Source organism: Bolinopsis microptera, chromosome 5 (genome assembly GCF_026151205.1).
Source record: "Bolinopsis microptera isolate Bmic1 chromosome 5, MBARI_Bmic_1.0, whole genome shotgun sequence".
NCBI classification, from domain to species: domain Eukaryota; kingdom Metazoa; phylum Ctenophora; class Tentaculata; order Lobata; family Bolinopsidae; genus Bolinopsis; species Bolinopsis microptera.
Window position 1 is genome coordinate 18421505 of NC_087076.1, and position 19846 is coordinate 18441350.

Here is a 19846-nt window from a genome sequence, read left to right on the forward strand (position 1 = left end):
TGCTTAGTAATATTATAATCTCATTTTGGTAGACCTTATGGACGTTATGAAGGCACTTTGTGACAGAGTATGGGCTTAATATCAGTGTTTAGTTGTCAGTAGAGTTATAAGTAAAATACAATTTTAAGTAAAATACAATTTTTATTTTCCACAGAAGAATCAATACATATTGAATTATAAATATCCGATAATTCCATTAATAATCATTAAAAGTTGCTTTGTCATTTGTAAAATCAAAAACGAAAAGCCGTACGCTGAACTGTGAACGCGCGCGGCGTTTTCTCTGCAGCTGCCTAGCTTCAAGCTTGTAGCCGCTAACATCAAAGCCGCCGCGCGCGGCCAGTGCTGGGGTGCATTCTCATTAACAATTAAACTTGGTCAAAGATAGTTATATACAATTCCTAAATTAAATCAATAATCATGTTTATATGAGTATTCAACACTACTCGACAACAAATATTTGCCGGCCCATCAACGATTCAGTCGCCGAAACAAAAATCAAATGTTTGCTTTTTCTTTTCGGGGACTGTTTGAACTCAGTACTATATCCGACTAATCATACTTTATAATGGTTGAAATACAAAGTAAAAAGATTTTCCTCGATGGGCCGGCATTTGCAACCGCGAAACGTTTTGAGTACGACAAACGATGACACCACCACCAGCCGTTAATTAATAAGTCCATGGGTGACGGGATAAAGTTAAAGTAAGATGTGTAATTTCATATTGCCTATCACCTATCACCAAAGTTACTTTACATATACTGCTTCTAGTTACACGATAGCGATCTCAGTTTCCCAATAACGTGTGACCCAACAGAAGGGATTGTGGAAGGACACGTACATTTTTCATTAACACGTGCCCTGATTACCCCCTCCGTTGAGCTACTATACGGGGAACGTTTACTGTTTACCGCCAGTCTGTATAGTAGTCAGATCGTTAATAAATTTTACTTTAAAATTGGTTGCCGGGTGATGGTGTCAGTGAGAGACGTTAAGTTAAGTGAACATTGGTACAAAAATATAATAATATAGCAGTTTATCTCAAAGTTAAAATCACTATTTGTTAAAGTTTACAAACAGTTCTACTCAAAAGAACAAAGTCCGAGAGCAGAGATAAGAGAAGATTTGGAGACTATACACGCATATGTGGGGTTTAAATTTGGTATTAGTAATTTTAGGGTTCGACCGAAAATGTTGGTCGGTTGGTTAATAGGGAGCAGTCACTGTCATATACGTAAACACCAAACGTTTTACTTCTTTTATAATAGTCATACAAGTAGTGACTTGGGCCAATTTGATTATATTTTATAATTGAGTTTAAACAGGGTATTTACTTATTACTGTTCGCCAATCGCCATAGGGCAGACAAGGAACAGAAACACAAAAATCACGGATATTCACCCTCGCTCCGATCTTCTGCACCCTGAACAAACTGTCCTTAGCTTATAGTTTTACCATTGCAACAAGACATAGGCAAAAATATAGCCTAGCACTCCACAGCAAAAACGCGATCAATGGACAATGCTATGTAATTCTGCAATATCTATCAATTTTGTTAGAATAGAGATTCGGCGGAATGACAGGCTGAGCGCGGCCCAGTAATATGATTGTAAAATAAAGGATAAAATTTTAAATTTGTTCCACTAAAAATTTGTTTCAATAATGACTAACTAGTTGCAAAGTTGAAAGTAAAAATCGTGTATTTTTTGTAAACTGTTTAGTGTAAATTAATTTACTACATATTAATTTATTACTTGTACACTTGTATCACGTTGCGACCACCACGGTCGTTTCACTATTTATCGTTTCACTATTTATCGTCCTGACGATACAGGGGGAGCCGCGCACTTCGTGCGCGGCGGGTCATACAACGTATGACAATTGTACACATATCACAAATTATTTTATTTTAATAAAACCACTTTTGTGAAATAGCTATTTTGACTTTCAATATTTGAACAAAATATGAATTGATTTTGGGAATAAAATAAATTTTGATTTATAAAAATTTTGGTTTTTATGCAAATTGGTTATTTCACATAGCCAAGAGTCTACGTGTACTGCGTGACGCGCTTGTTTCACAAGTAAGATCCTGTGCTGCCTTCAGTGGTTGCGCTCGTTTCATCCACAACATAGTAGACAGAACTATGGACTTGATTCCCTTCTATAAGAAGTCCCACATACTCCCTATAGACCAGCGAATCTTCTTTAAAGTTTGTCTATTAACCCAAAAATTGGTCCACGGTACTTAACTGCACCTGGTCACCTCAAAGCATTACTGGATGTGGATGTAGTGGATACAGAATTTCCAAACACCGTTTTGGGTGATAATGTCACTGTACTATCCTTCATTATACCTACTGTATGTATATATCCTGTCATCACTCCTGGAGTAATGGATATTATATGTTTATTTCAATAAATATAATAATCAATAAATTAAAATAGAATCTTGTCTTCTTTTCAGCTCACTCTGCTGAAACCACTTAGAATTAGAATTAGAATTAGAATCAAATTTACACAGCAATACAATAAGAATAAAAAATAATTTAAGAAGCTTCAATCTGCTGTGCAGGACATTCAAGTCAGTCAAAAACTGTTAGCAGAACACCCTTCTAGGGACATAAGGATATAGCATGTAAATTGTAAAACAAAATAAGCAATACATTAATGAGTGGTAAAATAAGATATGATTTAACAGTGAACTGTGGGCATGAAGGTAACAATTAATGTTGAAAATTACATAGATGCCCACTTTGGAATTTCGTAAGTAATATTATTTACAGTTATACACAGAGAAGTATAGAACAACATTAGAATGGCAATGATAACAAATGGGAACGAATAAAGGAGATGTTTAAAGTTCTATACTTCTGAAAATAGGTCATATAACGCAGGGGGCCTTTCCACCCGACAAAAACTCCAGCACCTTAAAAATTGTTTCAGTTGTCACATAGCTAGAGTGTAGAAATAGTCGAAACTATTGTTTATTTCATAGGATGAGACTCCTTGAATTACATCTGACATAAATTTAGATTTCATACATTGTGAGAAATTTACACTACATTCTATAGTCCTTATGTTCTCTGGAATTGTATTCCAACATTTTGCACCTAAATATGTAAAGGTTTTGTGTGTTCTGGATTTGTGAATATAAAGGTTGCACCTCTCAGCATCACGTGATCCTCCGGATACATAAGAAAATTTACCGGTGAATGATGATGGTGCAGCCTCATTAAGAATTTTATACATATACGTTGATAGATGGAGTTGTCGTCTTAAGTGTAAGGGTAACCACTTCATATTTCGATATACATTTACTGATGGTTCCTGCCAATGAACATCCAGTGCAATTTTTGCTACTTTCTTGTATAATATATCAAGAGAATTAAGTCTGGTTTTGGCAGCCCTAGACCATATTATATCCAGGTAGTCAAATTGGGGGAGCATAAGAGCATTTACAAACATTTTTCTATATTTCAGTGGAAGAAGATTTTTCGACCTGTATAATGCCCCTATTCTTTTAGCAATTTTTGATTTCACATAATCAATATGGTCTTGAAAGTTCAATAAATTGTCTATCATGAGACCTAAATATTTTTGAGATTTAGTTTCTTCTATAAAAAGGCATTCTTTTTCCAAATCCAGAGGGATTGACAACGTGTCCAGATTAGGATATCTATCAAATACAATGAATGAAGATTTTGCAGCATTTAGTCTCAGCTTGTTGATTCTAAGCCATTCATACACAATTTTCATATCCTTAATTACATTTTCATATATGCTTCGGGAAATGTTATCAAAATATAGTGCACTGTCATCTGCAAATAAGTAAACAGTAGATTGTGTGCAATTTCTACTGAGATCATTTATGAATAAACTAAATAGAATTGGTCCTAATATGCTACCCTGTGGCACACCTGTTTTAACAGGGAGTGATGTGCTTACATTACCACGTATTTTGGTGTGCTGCTTTCTGTCCCCAAGGTAGCTTTTGAACCACTTTATGACAAAGCCATCAACTCCATAATACTTAAGTTTTTTCAATAAAATATTATGGCTTACTGTGTCAAAGGCCTTTTTAATATCTAAGAATACAATTGCAGGTTTCTTCTGTGATTCCTTAGACGTAAATATTTTATCAAATAGATTAAGCATTATAAAAGTGGTGGAATGATCTTTTCTAAATCCATACTGATTGTTGGTAAGTAGTTTATTTGTTTCAACATACTCTGTGAGCTGTTGGTTAACAAAATATTCTATACATTTTCCAAGTAGGGGGAGTATGGATATTGGCCGGTAGTTATTTGGATCATTAGGGTCACCAGTTTTAAGAATTGGAGTGACTGATGCAATTTTACATGCCAACGGCATTGTTCCACTTTTCATACTAAGGTTTATAATATGAGCTACTGGATCGATGATTTGGGGAATAATATACTTATATACTTTAATAGGCATGATATCGTTAATAGATTTATCTGATGGTATACTGAGTATATATTCTTTTACTTGTTCAACAGTCACCTCTTCGAATACAGAGAGTTTACACTCTGGTGGAGGCGGCATATATTCTAGAAAGTCGTCTGAATCCTTTTCCTTAATTGATTCTTGTAATATTGTACCAACTGTGGCAAAATGCAGGTTAACTCCGTTAACATTTAAGTTGCTTGGGGAAGAGCTACTTATTTTTCCAGGTAAGTTTGAAGCATGTTTGATAGTTTTCCAAATACCTTTCAAATCGTTTTTTGCACTTTTCGTGCAGTAAGGTCCTGAACAATATTTGTACGTCTGTTTTCTTTGGATAATTTTGTCACATAGTTTCTTTGGGGACGATAGTTATCCCACGAAGTAGAGCATTTCTTATGTAGTTCACTTTTTCTGCGGTTACATATTCCATTAATACACTTACACTTGAATTTGTTTAATTGTCCTAAACACTTTTTATACTTTCTGAAAAGCATCTTCTTCTTCCGTATTTCTGCCAACAGTACTTTAGAGGGATTACAAAGAAAGTTACTATTACATTTAATCTGTTTAGGTGGACAGTAATTATCATACGATTCCTGGATGTGATGATTAAGTCCATCTAGCGCATGGTCTACATTAGTACAGCTTAGAATATTACTGTAGTTACTGCAGGATCCCAGAAAATAGCTTAAGGCTTTTAGATTGTTTAAGGAGTGGTCTCTGATAAGGACCTTCTGGAACTTACTAGCTTTATTTACTTTAAAGTCGAGAACACATTTAAGAGCTTGGTGATCTCCTATTCTATCATCAAGTACTTTACACTCTATGAAATTAGAGTAACAGTTAGTCATTACAACATCTATTGTGCTCTGCGTTATTCTACCATCTAAGTTTGCAACTCTAGTAATTCCTGTAACAGTCTGTATCATTCCAAAGAGCTTCATTGTTATATCTAACTTTTTATAATCTAGATCAGATAAAGAGTTTTGGTTAACATTAACATCGCCAATCCATATTACTTTCTTACCTTGAAGTTTCATCATACATTCAGTCATATAATCAAGGAAAGTATCTAGATGACAAAAGTTTTGTGATCTGTAGAAGCAGCAAATGTAAAGATTGGCGTCCTTGAGTTGTATCCATATAGCTTCGATTTTAGAAATATCAGAGTAGGTTATATCTAAATTGAGTAATTTGTGGTTAACATTTTGGTTGATCAATATACCACACCCTCCTCTTCCTCTATCGTTAGGTCTATCACACCTTATAAAATCAAAGTTTAAGGGGAAGTTAAGTGTACTAGTGTCTATATCAGATTTAAGGTTTGTCTCATTAATTCCAATTATGTCAAGCTTTTCGCGAAATATTAGCTCCTGTAGTTCGAGAGTTTTTGCCAGATTAGTCAGGCCACCCTGTATATTACATAGACCAAGAGAGAGATTATCGTTTATTGAGGTACGAATAAGGTTAAACCAAAGCTAATGGGGAACAAATCCACATGCAGTCTCCTCAAGTAGACTAAGTTTCAAATCATGTCATACATATGATTTAAATTGGATTTCGGATCAGCAATCATACTGCAGTTTAAATCATAAAATTTAACAGCATAAAATAGTAACTCACTTCTGTTTGTGATAAATATAGCTTGAGAGATATAAAAACGTTAAGTTATTAGAAATTTGTGCTGATCTAACATTTTAAACCAGATAAAACAGTAATCCTGTTATTATTCATGTTGATACCCTTGGATTATAGAATTTTAATGAAGTTTAACACAAGTGAGTTACATATTTGAGATGCTTACCAAGCCTGGCAATTCCTAACTTATTAAGGTGCACATTGTCATGGCCCCTGCCAAAATACTTGTCCTTTCTATCATAATTTAAAGTAAAGAGATTATTTTCATGTTCTGTGTTAATGTATATTAGCCCATGCTTATAACACATATTCTCCAAGTATCGATTAAGTCCCTGCACTATGATGTTCTTACTAGTGACAGCTCTAGGCAGAATATTTAAGATATATATTTTTGCACTATTAAATTCTGCCCACAATTTTTGAACAAATTCTTCCATGTCATTGGTGGCACTGTTGAAGTTCATTGTGTTGAGGTCAATTGGATCAACATAGTTAGTACCAGTTAGTAAAACAACCTTTTTAACCTTTTCTTTGTTGAGAACTTTGAACTGACTGTCGCTAAAGAGTCTTTGGGACATTTGGGTTGAGTTGGCCCCTGGGTAGAAAAATACTTTGGCCTTCTGAGATGAAGAGCTCAACAGTTTTTCATTCAGATGCCTAAACATGCTGCTGCTGATATAAACTGTGCTCACATCGTTGGGTGTCTCCTTTTCGAACAATTGTTGTCTGTTAACATGCCGCCCTGATTGATGCAGATGGGGTGGTGGAGATGTATAGGGTGGGGTTAGAGGTCGGTGCTGATAAGCACCATTCGTTTTCCTTGATGGATGAACTATAAATTCGTCTTCTTGATAAGGTACATAGCCGCTGGAGTTGGAGATGTTTTCATATGGGTCATGGTAATTGTCATTGCACATGTTGGTTGGTGTACTTGTTAATCTTTGGACAACAGCTACAGGTTTGATCAGTCTGAATGTGATACTGATCCTTTTGTTTGTACAAGATGGTTGAGTACAGATTTCATGTCTGTAATGAAGCTGGGATTTTTTAGACATGATACAAACATCCCCATGCTTTAGATCTAGGGCAGACACCACTTTTCCTGTTTGAATTTCTGTGAACTGCATCGTCCTAGAGGCACCCAGAGAAACTGTAACAATATAAGAGTTTTCATCGATGCATTCTTCATTATCACTATGGATAGGCATGCATTCTGTCCCAGTACTGTAGTAGTTTACGAGAGCACTGTTGTAAACATAATCCGGGAGTAACACATCAAGATATGAACAGATAGCAGCCAGATAGGACTGATGTGGTATCTCCTTCGCCTCGTGACTTCCCCCATTATACACATATGGGAAGTCCCCAAAGTAAGCTGTTTTCCTATTTTGAAACTGGTGGCTAAAATCCAATTCTCTCAGGAAGATGTCTAAGGAGAATTTTTGAAACGGTGCCTGATCAATGAGTTCAACAGGTGGTATGATAATGTCAGGGCTTTCGTCATTTACACTTAAGGCCACACTAGATATGGGTGTTACATCTATTTCAGCATAATACTTGCCACTCCATGGATTGACAGATCCTGTACTCCCACTGATTTGATTTTCTGTGTTGTTGGAAATGATAGAATCTGGTGCTTCAATGATGCCATCACTATTGATTAGCATGAAAGATTCAGGCACCTCGCATTCACTGTCATATTCAATCTGATCGTTTTCAAATTCTGTCTGAACTGCAACATCTGAACACCTATCCAGGACAGCCCGATAATCTATTGACTGATTGGTACTTTGATGTAACGTACCATTAATCTCTGCTATAGTCTGAGAAGTTTGAACAATGTCTTCTAGGATGATCACTTTCCGCTCGAGAAACTTGACATGAGATTTGAGTGCAGTACAGTTTTTGCATTTTTGATCACATTCCGACAATAGTTTTCCAAAAAATGTTTCCATTGAATCGTCCATGATATTGAGTTGATGATTTGAATTAAGTTGTTGATTTGAATTGAAGCAAATTGAAGAGTTCACATGTGAGATTTGTTCCATTCCATTAACGTTACATTCGTATTACATTCGTATTACTTTGGTCACCACTTCCTCTACATTCTCAACCTCATCATCAACTTCATAATCTTCATCATGAACATCATCACCCCTGTCTTCATCTCTGGTGATGTGTGCAAGATTTAGGTCCAGTTCGTCAACAGGTATTGCTTTCTCATAATACCGTCCTCTCACTGCAATCACAACTGTTTTAAGTAGCTCAAATCGCAAACGACGTCTAAGATTTGCCATGATGAGGCTTTTGTCCTGGCTGGTCTTGGCTGCCAGAAGTGTTGCCACTCGTTTAAGGAACATGGTAGCCTGTGGGCCAATACCTACGGTGGTCGAGAATACAAGGCCATTGCAGGTTCCTTTTTCGATCTGTACACAGCGGTCTCCATATTTCCTTTCTTTCTCTCTCATGCTTATTGTACATCTTTGCTGGGGTGTTGTGATTAGTGTTGGATTTGGCTCCGGGGTGTAAAACCCTGATATCAAAGAATGCCATCTCCATTGGTGACCACAGACCTCTAGCTGCAATGTCAAGCCTTGCCCCATCATCCAGAATGGTACCAGGGCGAAGGCTTTCTCCAGTGCATGGCTGGAGTGTTGGCTCTACAACAACCTCATTGCAGATTTTTTCAAGAATGCTTGCAATGGTGTCTCTCAGTCGGTTGTGTCTGCTGTTGACAAAGCCTCCTTTCTTGCAAATGAGAATGTGGTTGTAGGTGTTATCTTTGCCACAAATGCATTTCTTGGCTATGTTGGCAATGGGTAGATCGTATCTCAGTGCTATAGCGTCTTTGAACCCTTGCTTGTTCAAGACAAATCCGTACTTCTCACAAGGTAGTCTGGTCAGCCAGCTTGATGCACCTTTTTCACATGCATGTGGGATCTTCTCACTGATCAAAGGTGGTAGATCGTTCATCAGCTGGTTTTTGAGAGATTCATGTCTCTTTGCATTTGACAGGCTAATGGCACTCTTGACCGCTTTCCCAGCCTCTCTGTTGGTATTGAGAGTGGTGTGTTGCTTCAGAATGTGTTCTGTAAGCTGCTGGTTAGCCATGAGTGAGTTCTTGTACTCAGTATCAGCAATTTCTACTGGATTGATTATAGCTAGTCCACCTAACTTGGCTGGGAGGGAGAACAGACTTTGCTCAGGGTCAGACCGAATAGTGTGACCTGTCATGTTGGGAATGAGCAAATTCCTGATCTTGTCCTCAATTGGCTGCAAGTTCACTGCTATGTCGGGGGTGGTCCTCGTCAGGAAAGACCATCTGCGGGAGGAGCAAAGTGTGGCTCGTGCCGTGCAATTGATGCCAATCCCTTAAACTCTTCTATCCATTCAACACATTTGGCTTGGATAAAATTATGCTTTCCAGTCTCTGTACCTATAGAGGAACCCAGGTATCGACAACCTTCGGTGGTGATATTAAGGTCGGGGAAGAGAGACTTGGCTATCTCTTGGTACTCCTCTTTAACAATAAGCCAGGTCTTGGACGATTTGGGAATAGCCGTAAACAGGGCCAGATGCCTGTAGGGAATCCCACCAAATCTTCAGGGCTTTAAGCCTTCCTGCTGCTCCAGAATCATCTGCAAACCATATGTGTTTAGCAGCTTCGTTGGTGGGCTTATTAACCTCTGTGGTCCTATCTGGAGTTGTATCTGGTGGTGTCTTAATCCTATCGTGCTCCTCAGGAGGCTTCTGGGGTGGTTTTGTGTTCTAAAAGACCACAGGAGAAATATCTGGTGGCTCTGTGGGGAGTTTGTCCAGAAGGGGCATCAGGCTACAGGAGTAAAATGCAGAAGCACAGTTGTCCCCCTGAGTAGTACCTTCTTGGGATAAAATAAACAAACCCTTGGAGTTTGGTATGTACAGTAAAACAAAGTATTTAGTAAAACAAAGTATTTTATTTATTAGCAGTGTAATCAATTCATATGATATAATTATAAGAATATAATAGTATGTCACACTTATTTAACTGTTACGTTCGAGTAGTCGTGTCATGGCTAAATTTAATTAGGACCAGTGGTGTCGATTAACATTTAAAAGGTGATTCTAAGTGACACAAATGGAAAATTTTAAGAAAAGACGGATCAAAACACAGATCCAAGGACAAGGAGACCCCACTGCAGGACCATACATGCTATTGGCTTGTGCATGGCCCAAAAGGTTCCAGTTGTCCAGGAAACTGTACGTAGCTCAATGAAACAAGAAATTTTTCAATGAAACAAGAAATTTAATTTTTAGCACATTTTACAGAGTAAAGAGATGTAAAACAATTTATAAAAATATAATGCTCATTTGGTGTATGACTTTTTGTCCTTGACTGTTAGTTTGATTTTGAAGGGACAGGCAACTAACGGGGCAGGGAATGTGCGTGCCTGAAAGCTTTTGCACACACCAAAACGCTAGTTCAGTTGAGTTTTTAGAGACAGGGCTCATATGAGGATCAGAAGAAAATTGTTAGCAGACGTTAGGGGTTCTGTTTGTGTTTGTTACTATGGGTTACAGTCTTGTTGTGACAGAAAGTCTACACTATATATATGCCTAAGTTTAAATTGTGTAGTTTGAGGATATAAGATGCAACTTTAAGATGGATATTGGAGAGCTGTTGAAAAATTATGTTCGTTGTATCAATGGTTATAATAAGCTAATATAAATATCTTAAACTATACAGTGCTAATTAAAAATTTCTTTATACTGCATTATCAAATTAAATGTTAAAAATTCAAAAATATACATTCATTTTATTTTATTAAAGACTTTCTCACACATACTTTTCTCACAGAACAAGACTTGGAAAACACTAGACTAGGGGAATTTCGCTGACATGTGTGTGACCAGCAAGTAGTGATCTTTCGAAGACAATATTGTTGCAGTCAAAATCTTTGATTGTCCAATCAAGCGGGGCGTGGCTGTGTTGATTATTTAATAGTGCACGTTTAAGCTTTCCCCGCAAACACATCACACTCATGGTAAAGTAATCCATTCTAATTTTTGGAGTAATCATGTTAAAAATTTTGGTTGATCTTGTATTATGGTTATCAGGTGGGTCAGCCTGACAAATAAGTAGGGTCGGCTTCCTTGTCGAGCATGTGTAGCCTTCATGTAAGGATATTGGAGCACGAAATTTCATTATCTTGTAGAGCTCGAGGTAACAGTGGTATGTATAGAGATTTTGGATAGCTAGGATATTATTATGTTTGAATAGCGGTTTAGTATGTTCTTTTATGAAAAACTTGTTGTTAAGTCTTTGGTGCCCTATTGGTCTGGTACGTGCACAGGTCTTAAACTTATCAAGGTAAGCCTCCCTATCACCGAACATAACCCTAAGACAGTACTTCTGGGCGGTAAACAGAGAGCTTATACGATGCTTCGCTGCCCCACCCCAGACAGATATACAGTAAGAGAGATGGGATTCAAACAAAGTATACAGCAATAGCAGCAAATCTGGGGAAACTTTGAAATACACCAATTTGAAGCATTTAACCCCCCCTTAAAAATCAAAGATTATGAATTTTAGTAATCTGATTATTTACATAGGTCCAAAAATGTCATAGCTTCATGATAGTGCAACGAAAAAAATCTCAGAACATTTTGGTGCTGAGTTAGGTGGTTAAGTAGTCGAAAAATGACTGATTTGTTAGTGGACATTTTTTATACCTCTAACACCCAAACCCTTACTACAGTGAAGATATAAGTACTACAGTTAATATTGATGGTCATTATTGAACAAAAATGGTTCATTGACACATAGTTGAAGAAGGAAATTAAAAAAATTAATAAATGTGGTCTGTGGAGTGGTTTATTTGTTTATGTTATAGTGTACGCGTGCGCGCGCGCTAGCGGGTACTTAACCATCTGTAGGCCAACATATTTAGTCTACGCTTAAATTCTTTATATATTATGTCACCACTATGGTGCCCAATACTTTTAGTGAAGGTTTGATGTAGAACAGTTAACCACCAACTGTGGTATATCAAAAAAACCATGTTTGTACGCGTGCGCGCGCTAGCGCGTACTTAACCACCTGGTATGGCACAGCATTGAAATATCACCATAATTTCAAAAGCAGAGGTCACCATTCAGGTGCCCAAAACTTTTGACTATGGTCCCAATACCATAAAACCTTAGATGTGGCCTCAATGTGGTTAAAACATGTTTATTTTGGACTTTCGGTCAACAGAAGCCATCACAAATTAACCATTATTCAGCAACCTCCGAACTTTTTGTGCCTTATTTTGTTTTGATATTTGATTATGAGAGATAGCTGGAGGATAATAAGTGATTTTAAAGATAATGCAACAAAATGTGTGGCCGTATGGTGGTTAAAACGACCAAAAACACTGATTTTGGTCAATTTTAGACCTTTATTAACCATGATGGACGCAACATAGGACTCAGCAATGTTTCTGGTCATATAAATGAGCAGGTAGTTATATCTAGATAATGTAGCATGGCCAGCTATAGCTTTACAAAGCTAATATGTGCTCTAAAAATGGTTAATTAGTGCAAATATAGGGTATTTTCGAGACATTTTAACCACCATAGCTGCACATTGATCATAATGCATGAACTTGGGGTCAATTATGCATTTGCAAACAATTATACACTCATTTGGATAGCAAACCATTATCTGAAGTTCATATTGTGGTTAATTTTCACTTTAATAGATGCCTTGTTCAACAGCCTAGCAAGTAATATAGCCCTTTTAACCACTTTTATGACAACATTTCTTGATAAATTTTATCAAGACCCTTCAAATGTCCTTTGTTGACCATAAAATGTTGACTAAAATCATTAATAATGTTTTGATTGGTGGTTAACAATAAATTTTGACATTTTAACCATCTTTTTAGCACTTTTTACGAATATTAACCACCTCAAATCAACCATACTATTAAATTGCACATTTGTGATAAAAAATTATCATCCATGCACAAATGAACAACCAACACTATACATCTATAATCAGAGCAATATTTATAGCTCACCGTTCATCTTCAATTTAACCACCATTAGGACCACAAAATGCCCCCAATGAGGTTTGAAAACTTTTGTGATAGTTGCACCATGATATGATCTCAATATAATGACTACTCAGTTCATAATATCATATCTCAAAATGGTGGTTAACCCTAAAACTGGTATTTTAACCACCATAGTGGCCACATAGATGACCCATTAACCACAATTATTCAACATGACCGTACTGCAGTGTTTTGTGCGCCAGAAAAACATCACTCCAACATTGAGATTAACCACAATGAGCTGCAACATAATGTTGAAGTCAACATACTCAAATTGTGTGAAAAAAGTCAATGTCCACCAAGTTTCCCCAGATTTGCTGCTATTGCTGTATAGTATAGTTGTTGATGTAGAAATTCTGGAAGGGAGCAGCGAAGTCGACATAAGGTGGAAGTGGAATGATTTAGATTTCGCTTAAGGGCTTTAATGTGTTCTTCCCATGAAAGGTTTTCATCAATTATAACTCCAAGGAATTTAGTGGATGAAACTTTTTTTATCGGAAAGTTGTCTATAGTAAGTCCTACTTCATCATCTGATAGAGTCTCTGACTTAGAACCTTTCATGGGAGGCTTGAAGTGTATGTAGCAGCACTTGGACATATTTATATGTAACTTATTTGCTCGCATGTAAGACTGCAATGATGAAAGAAGCTTATTTCCACGTTCATAGGCCTCACGTTTTGTTTTTCCTACAACAAATATATTGGTATCATCAGCAAATGTAACAAATGATCCTAGTTTAGAACTGTTTGAGATGTCGTTCATGTAGAGGAGAAATAGGAGAGGTCCAAGTATTGAACCCTGCGGGACACCAAATTGAATAGATAGGGTGTCTGATTTTTCTCCCACAACTTCGGTGTATTGTAGTCTATTTGTTAAGTAGCTTTTTATAAGGTTATTTGCTACTCCTCTAATTCCACAGCCCTCTAATTTTTATAAGTAGTGTTGAATGGTCGATAGTGTCAAAAGCTTTGCTTAAGTCAATGAATATTCCTAGAACATGATTCTTGAGTTTAAGAGATTTTGTAATTAAATCTACAGAGTAATTGACTGCATGAGATGTAGAATGGGATTGCCTAAATCCAAACTGTGTCTCCGATATGGCTCCTTGAGAGCTAACAAATCCGTATATTCTTGAGTAAATGAGCTTTTCGAAGATTTTACCGAAGACAGACAGTGTGGATATAGGACGGTAGTTCTCAATTTCTTCAGGGTTACCTTTCTTATATACAGGTGTTATCTTACCAGTTTTCAGGACATCTGGAAATATACCTTCGGCCATAAGGATATTGAAGTAATTTGATAAGACAGGTGCAATTATATGAGATGACTTTTTTATTACACTTATTGGAATGTCACTAGCTTTGCCGTTTTCAAACTGATTTATAATTTTCAATATTTCGGTCGGGGAGCAATCTTCTAGCATAATAGTTTTTTCATTTCTTTTATTCAGGAAGTCATAAAAAGTTTTCATGGGTAATATAGGCATGCCATGAGATAGGTCATTAAGCGTCTCATTCAGCTTGGGTGCAATAGAGACAAACCAAGCATTGAATCCATTAGCGATTGTCCTTCTATCAACTATTCTTTGATTATCAATGATAAACGGGGGTTTGGTTTGTCTCTTCTTCTTGCCTCTAAGTTCATTGATAATTTGCCAAGTTTTCTTGCTGTTTTCACAGTTGTTGAGGATTTCGTTGCAGTAATGCGAACGTTTGGCAGCTTTAATGATGGCTTTAAGCATCCTACGATAATTGCTAAATACTTGGTAGAACAAGAGATTACCACCAGGGTTCTTATTGGTAACACTGTCAGACCACTCCTTACGTAGTTCATGTTTTCTTTCTACCGACTGGATGATACCGTCTGTAATCCATGGGTTGAGTTTCGGAGTTCTTTTTGTCACTTTTGGTACTTCCAGTTTACAGTGTTTATCAAGTGTCTGGTCAAAACATGCCGTAAACTCATCAAATTGTGTCGAAGGAGTCAGCTGGTTTACCTTCACCTCAAGTTCAGTTACAAAACTTTTTAATTTGGAGCTTGAGTAATCATAATATCGGACATGTTTCTGGGGCTCTGTATTGCGAGGGGTCTCTACTGAGGTAAAGGTAAATATAGGGGCATGCTCACCAAGCCGCTCCTCGATAACACCTGATAAGACTACATTCTCTATTTTATTTGTTAAAATGGTTTTGAATTCAGACTAGGCTTGATGAGTTCTGGGGTTTCTAGAGGTAAGATTTGATGGTGCCAGGTTTGTTCAGGCGGACATGGAAATTATGTGAGGAATATATAGGTATGTAAAAATCATATCAATATAAAAATAGATCCAAAAATTAAAAAAAAAAAACAATTTCGCTGCTTTTCTGTAGGTATTAACAAGATATTTGTACAGCTCGGGACACATCACACTTGTGTTGTGGAGGGCAACTCTCCGGTTTAAACGGTTGAAGGCATTATCTGCATCAACAAGAAGGATACCATGAGTGTCTTCATCTTCATACATGGTTCTAAGAGCATGAATAGCAGCTTCTACTCCACCTTCTAGGCGTGCTGACGCTTGAAGTGGTGCAGTGGCTGCTAGGATCTCTGGTTTGAGCAGAGTAGTAACTGACTTGCCGATTATTCAGCGGAAGACTTCACCAATCCCTATTGGTCTAACGCCAGGTTTCTTGTCCAAAGGAATAAGGCGGCAAGATATGAACGTTGCTAGGGGATCAGGGTAAACTAGTTAAGTGCAGAGTTTCCTGGTTAGCAGGGCAACTGATTCACATAGTTCAGCACCACATGTCTTGAGTGACTTAGAGCAAAGGATATGTTGCCAAACATCAGAATCTAGGCCAGAGGGGCCAGCTGATCCATTGGTGTTCTTTGCTGCCTTCTGGATTGCTTCAATATCTATGTTCTCGAATATAACGTTGTCTACTTTTTTCAAGTCAACCTTGCTGAGTAGACTGCTTACAAGGAAAGATTCTTCAGGCTGTGGGTCAGGATGTTTACTCTCTAGCAACTTGATAGTTTCTGGTGTTGGTTCTAGGAGGCCCCAAGCTTTATTTGTCACCCATCCGAGTGCTGCTGACAACTTTCCTTGAAGCATAAGCTTAGAGAATACTTGGTGGGTATGTTGGGGAGTAAACTTGCTTGATGTTAAACGCTTCTGAATAGCTTCACCTTCTTTGATGAGGCCCTTGATTGCATTTCTCCTAAAGTTTGAGGCGATCTTCAAGATATCTGACGTGGTCCTTTGTTTTGGATCGTTTGGAAGGTTTTTGGAGGAGCAGGGCAGGCATAACCATAAGTGCAGTCATGGCCACTTTTTGAAGGGGGGAGTTGTTAACATAATAATTGATGACTTTAGAGGTCGCTTTCACATAAGCTTTACCTTGAACACCAGAAGGAACCTTGAACAGGTTTTTCTTCCACTTGATTATTTCATAATAGGCATTGCCAAATGTCTCTTTAATAACATGCCCCTTGAGCGAACCCCATGTCAGCTGTCTTCACAAAACTTGGGAAGCCAGGGAAAGCCTCTTTACCATAACATGAGGAACAGTACCAATATCCCTCACCAACTTCTTGATCGCCCTCTGAAAGGCATGTAACATGGAACCATTTTCCACAAATACCATCACATCCAACAACATCCCCTCCACAATCAGCTGTTGTGCTGCATATTGGGCAAAGGATTACACTATCATCGGGTTCTTTGTGTATGTTTACACCGTCTTTGGTTTTATTAACATCATACTGATTACATTTATTTACATTTACATATACATCAGATGCAGTGGGCTTTGCATTGTCACAATTGGTTTTCTCGTTGCATGTTTTACACACCTCTTCTTCTCTTTTCTTCAGGTCAGCACATTTAACATGGTACCACTGTTTACATGGCCCAAGACACAAATAGTATCTTAAACAATAGTATCTTGAACAATAATCAATAGAAATTAACCCTTATTAACTCCGCACCACACCCACATATTTGAAAACATGCATTTCATTGTCGTATGAAAGTATGAACTCTCTCTACAGTTCAAACAGACCGCTATTTAAGCGCTCCCTCCCCTAATAAGTTTAAAGTATCCATGGCAGCACGTAATTATGATATATGTACCAACGCTACATAATATTATGCAGCGAGCAAGCCCCGTGATTAAGCTGCTCAAGCCATTTTATGTAACATTTGTGGTACAAAACCATCAATTAAACCAATGAAACAAGAAATTTCAATGAAACAAGAAATTTAATTTTAGCACATTTTACAGATTAAAGATGTAAAACAATTCATAAAATATAATGCCCATTTGGTGTATGACTTTTTGTCCTTGACTGCTTGTTTGGTTTTGGAAGGACAGGTAACTAACGGGGCAAGGAATGCGCGTGCCTGGGAGCTTTTGTACACACCAAGGACTATACGAAAAATTGTTAGCAGACATTAGGGGTTCTGTTTAAAGTTTTTACTATATAGGTTGCAGTCCTGTTGTGACAAAAAGTCTACACTAAAACATGCTTGATTTTATATTGTGTAGTTCAAGGATTAAAAATGCACCTTCAAGGTGGATATTGGAGAGCAGGCGAAAGATTATGGCTTAAATTTATCAATGGTTATAATAAGCTATAAATATTTTAAACTATACAATGCTAATTAAAAATTTCTTTATACTTCATTCTCAAATTAAAATTTAAAAATTCAAAAATATACATTCATTTTATTAAAACTTTCTCACACATACTTTACTCACAGGACAAGACTTGGAAAACAGTAGCCTAGGGTAATTTAATTTAGATGTGTGTGACCAGCCAGTTATAATGTTTGGAAAATAATATTTGTGCAGTCAAAGTCTTTTACGGTCCAATCAAGCAGGGCCACTTACCAACGGCCGATTTAAAAAAATTTGCTTTTTGGCTTTGTCAGAGTTTTGTCGGCACTATACCGAAAAAACCAGTACGGTAACTCTTACCGTTTTTATAAAATATTTAACCGCTCTGAAATTTCCTGCACACACACATATACACATACACACACACACACACAGATTTCTTGAGATTATTAAGGTGATTGTTTGGATACTTTTTAATATTGATTTATGTAATTAACGAAGTGACTCCATCTGAGTACAGCTTGATTCTATTCCATTCTATAGTTACTCAAGAAAGACCCTGCCCAAAGATAAAGTATCTTTTGGATACCTGTTGGATACCCTTGTGGTACATTTCAATAGTAGTGTACTACAATTAAACTTAATTCATTGCTCAACTTCTCAGAAAATGTCCTAGCATGAGGCTGCATGACAATCGTGATGTTGATGTCCTTTCTGACTTCCGTGATGTATGCCGCAATCCATTGTTATTCCCAGACATCAAAAAATTTCCTGTGAAATATGCGAGGCGTATTACTGGGATAATATCCACTCATGTAAAACCTTTACAAGACAGTTTTTTAAATCATAAAGATCTAACAGAAAGTTTGGAAATCCCAAGTTTTGAGCAATTATGGGAATGTTTGTATTACACCAAGAAACTTCTTTGTGTTGGACTAGGCAGAGTTACAATCGTCAATGAAACATCTTATGCTGATAAAGGTATTTTTGATATTTGGAACAGTTCAATTGACTGCATCTCTAATCTTCCTGAGATTGCAATTGAAATATGTAATCATTCGTTTGTTTGGTGTAATGATCTTCTTATTGAGTCACTCCAGTCCCTGATTCCGTTCAAAATACCGTATACTGCATGGCAGTTGATTGTCCTTCATCTTAGTGCTGGTCCTGATTCATTAAATAAGAAATCTGGAATGCTACTCACCAAATTAGGAACCATTTCCAGAGGCAAAAAATCTCAAATTGTTGAGAGATTTTTCATCAGAGAATGCATCTTGATGTCTGGAGATTTAATCAGAAACCTTTACCAAACTCTCTACCAAAAACTGTCACACATTACGGCCAGGAAGATGAAGCAAAAGTTGCCCTTGCTTTTAAACAAGTTCAACAACTCAATGAAGCGTCTCTCACGTTTTCTTGGTTCCTGCAAACCATCATCAGGGTGTATCAACTATTATATAAGTAATCCATTTTATATCCCATAAGCGACCACTCAAAGTATGAAGAAGCCTTTGGTCTAACACTGAAGAAAGGGTATAAACCAAACATATTGAAGATAACAGGTGTTAGCACTGGCTATCAAAATAATGCAGGCCACTTAACTATGTTCATAGCTGATATGACAGAAGAAAAAAACTTGTATCATATTCTATGCATTGATAAAAATTGTACTGACCTCTTTGAAAGTGAAGAAAGTGCTTCAAATTCCAAATTTACATTTCTTTTGGGAGCCTTACATTCACAAAATCCCCCAATTGTACATTGTTTTGGAAGTTTGGTTGCTGGCATTGGGTTCGAGGACTCTACTAATCGTAATCAGAAGACTTTGGCTGTTTGGGATATCTCAGATGAAGGCTGTAAGAGAAGAATTTTTTATTCTGATTTTGCAACAATGAAAGAATCCTGGAAAAATATTTACTCTAGGCTTTATTCAACTTTACTTTTGGACGAAAATATCACAATTTCTGGAATGGCAAAGTTTGATAAAACATTAAAAGTGATGTTTTATACAATGCCCTTTCCTTCTAAACCAAGACAAAGTCCGATGTGTGTAATAG

At 37.0% G+C, this 19846-nt stretch overlaps 1 protein-coding gene across 2 annotated transcripts in view; it reads right to left on the reverse strand.

Moving 5' to 3' along the window:
- The window catches only part of LOC134815824 (cytochrome c1-like), a 94968-nt gene that overhangs the window by 17782 nt on the left and 57340 nt on the right, over positions 1-19846 (reverse strand). The window contains exon 1 of one of the 2 annotated variants that reach the window (XM_063824412.1): positions 1897-1906. The exons of the other annotated variant lie outside the window; for it this stretch is intronic. The gene's annotated coding sequence lies outside the window, so the exon portion shown is untranslated. Of the gene's footprint in view, positions 1-1896; positions 1907-19846 lie in introns of those variants that run through there. 2 annotated transcript variants of the gene reach the window in all.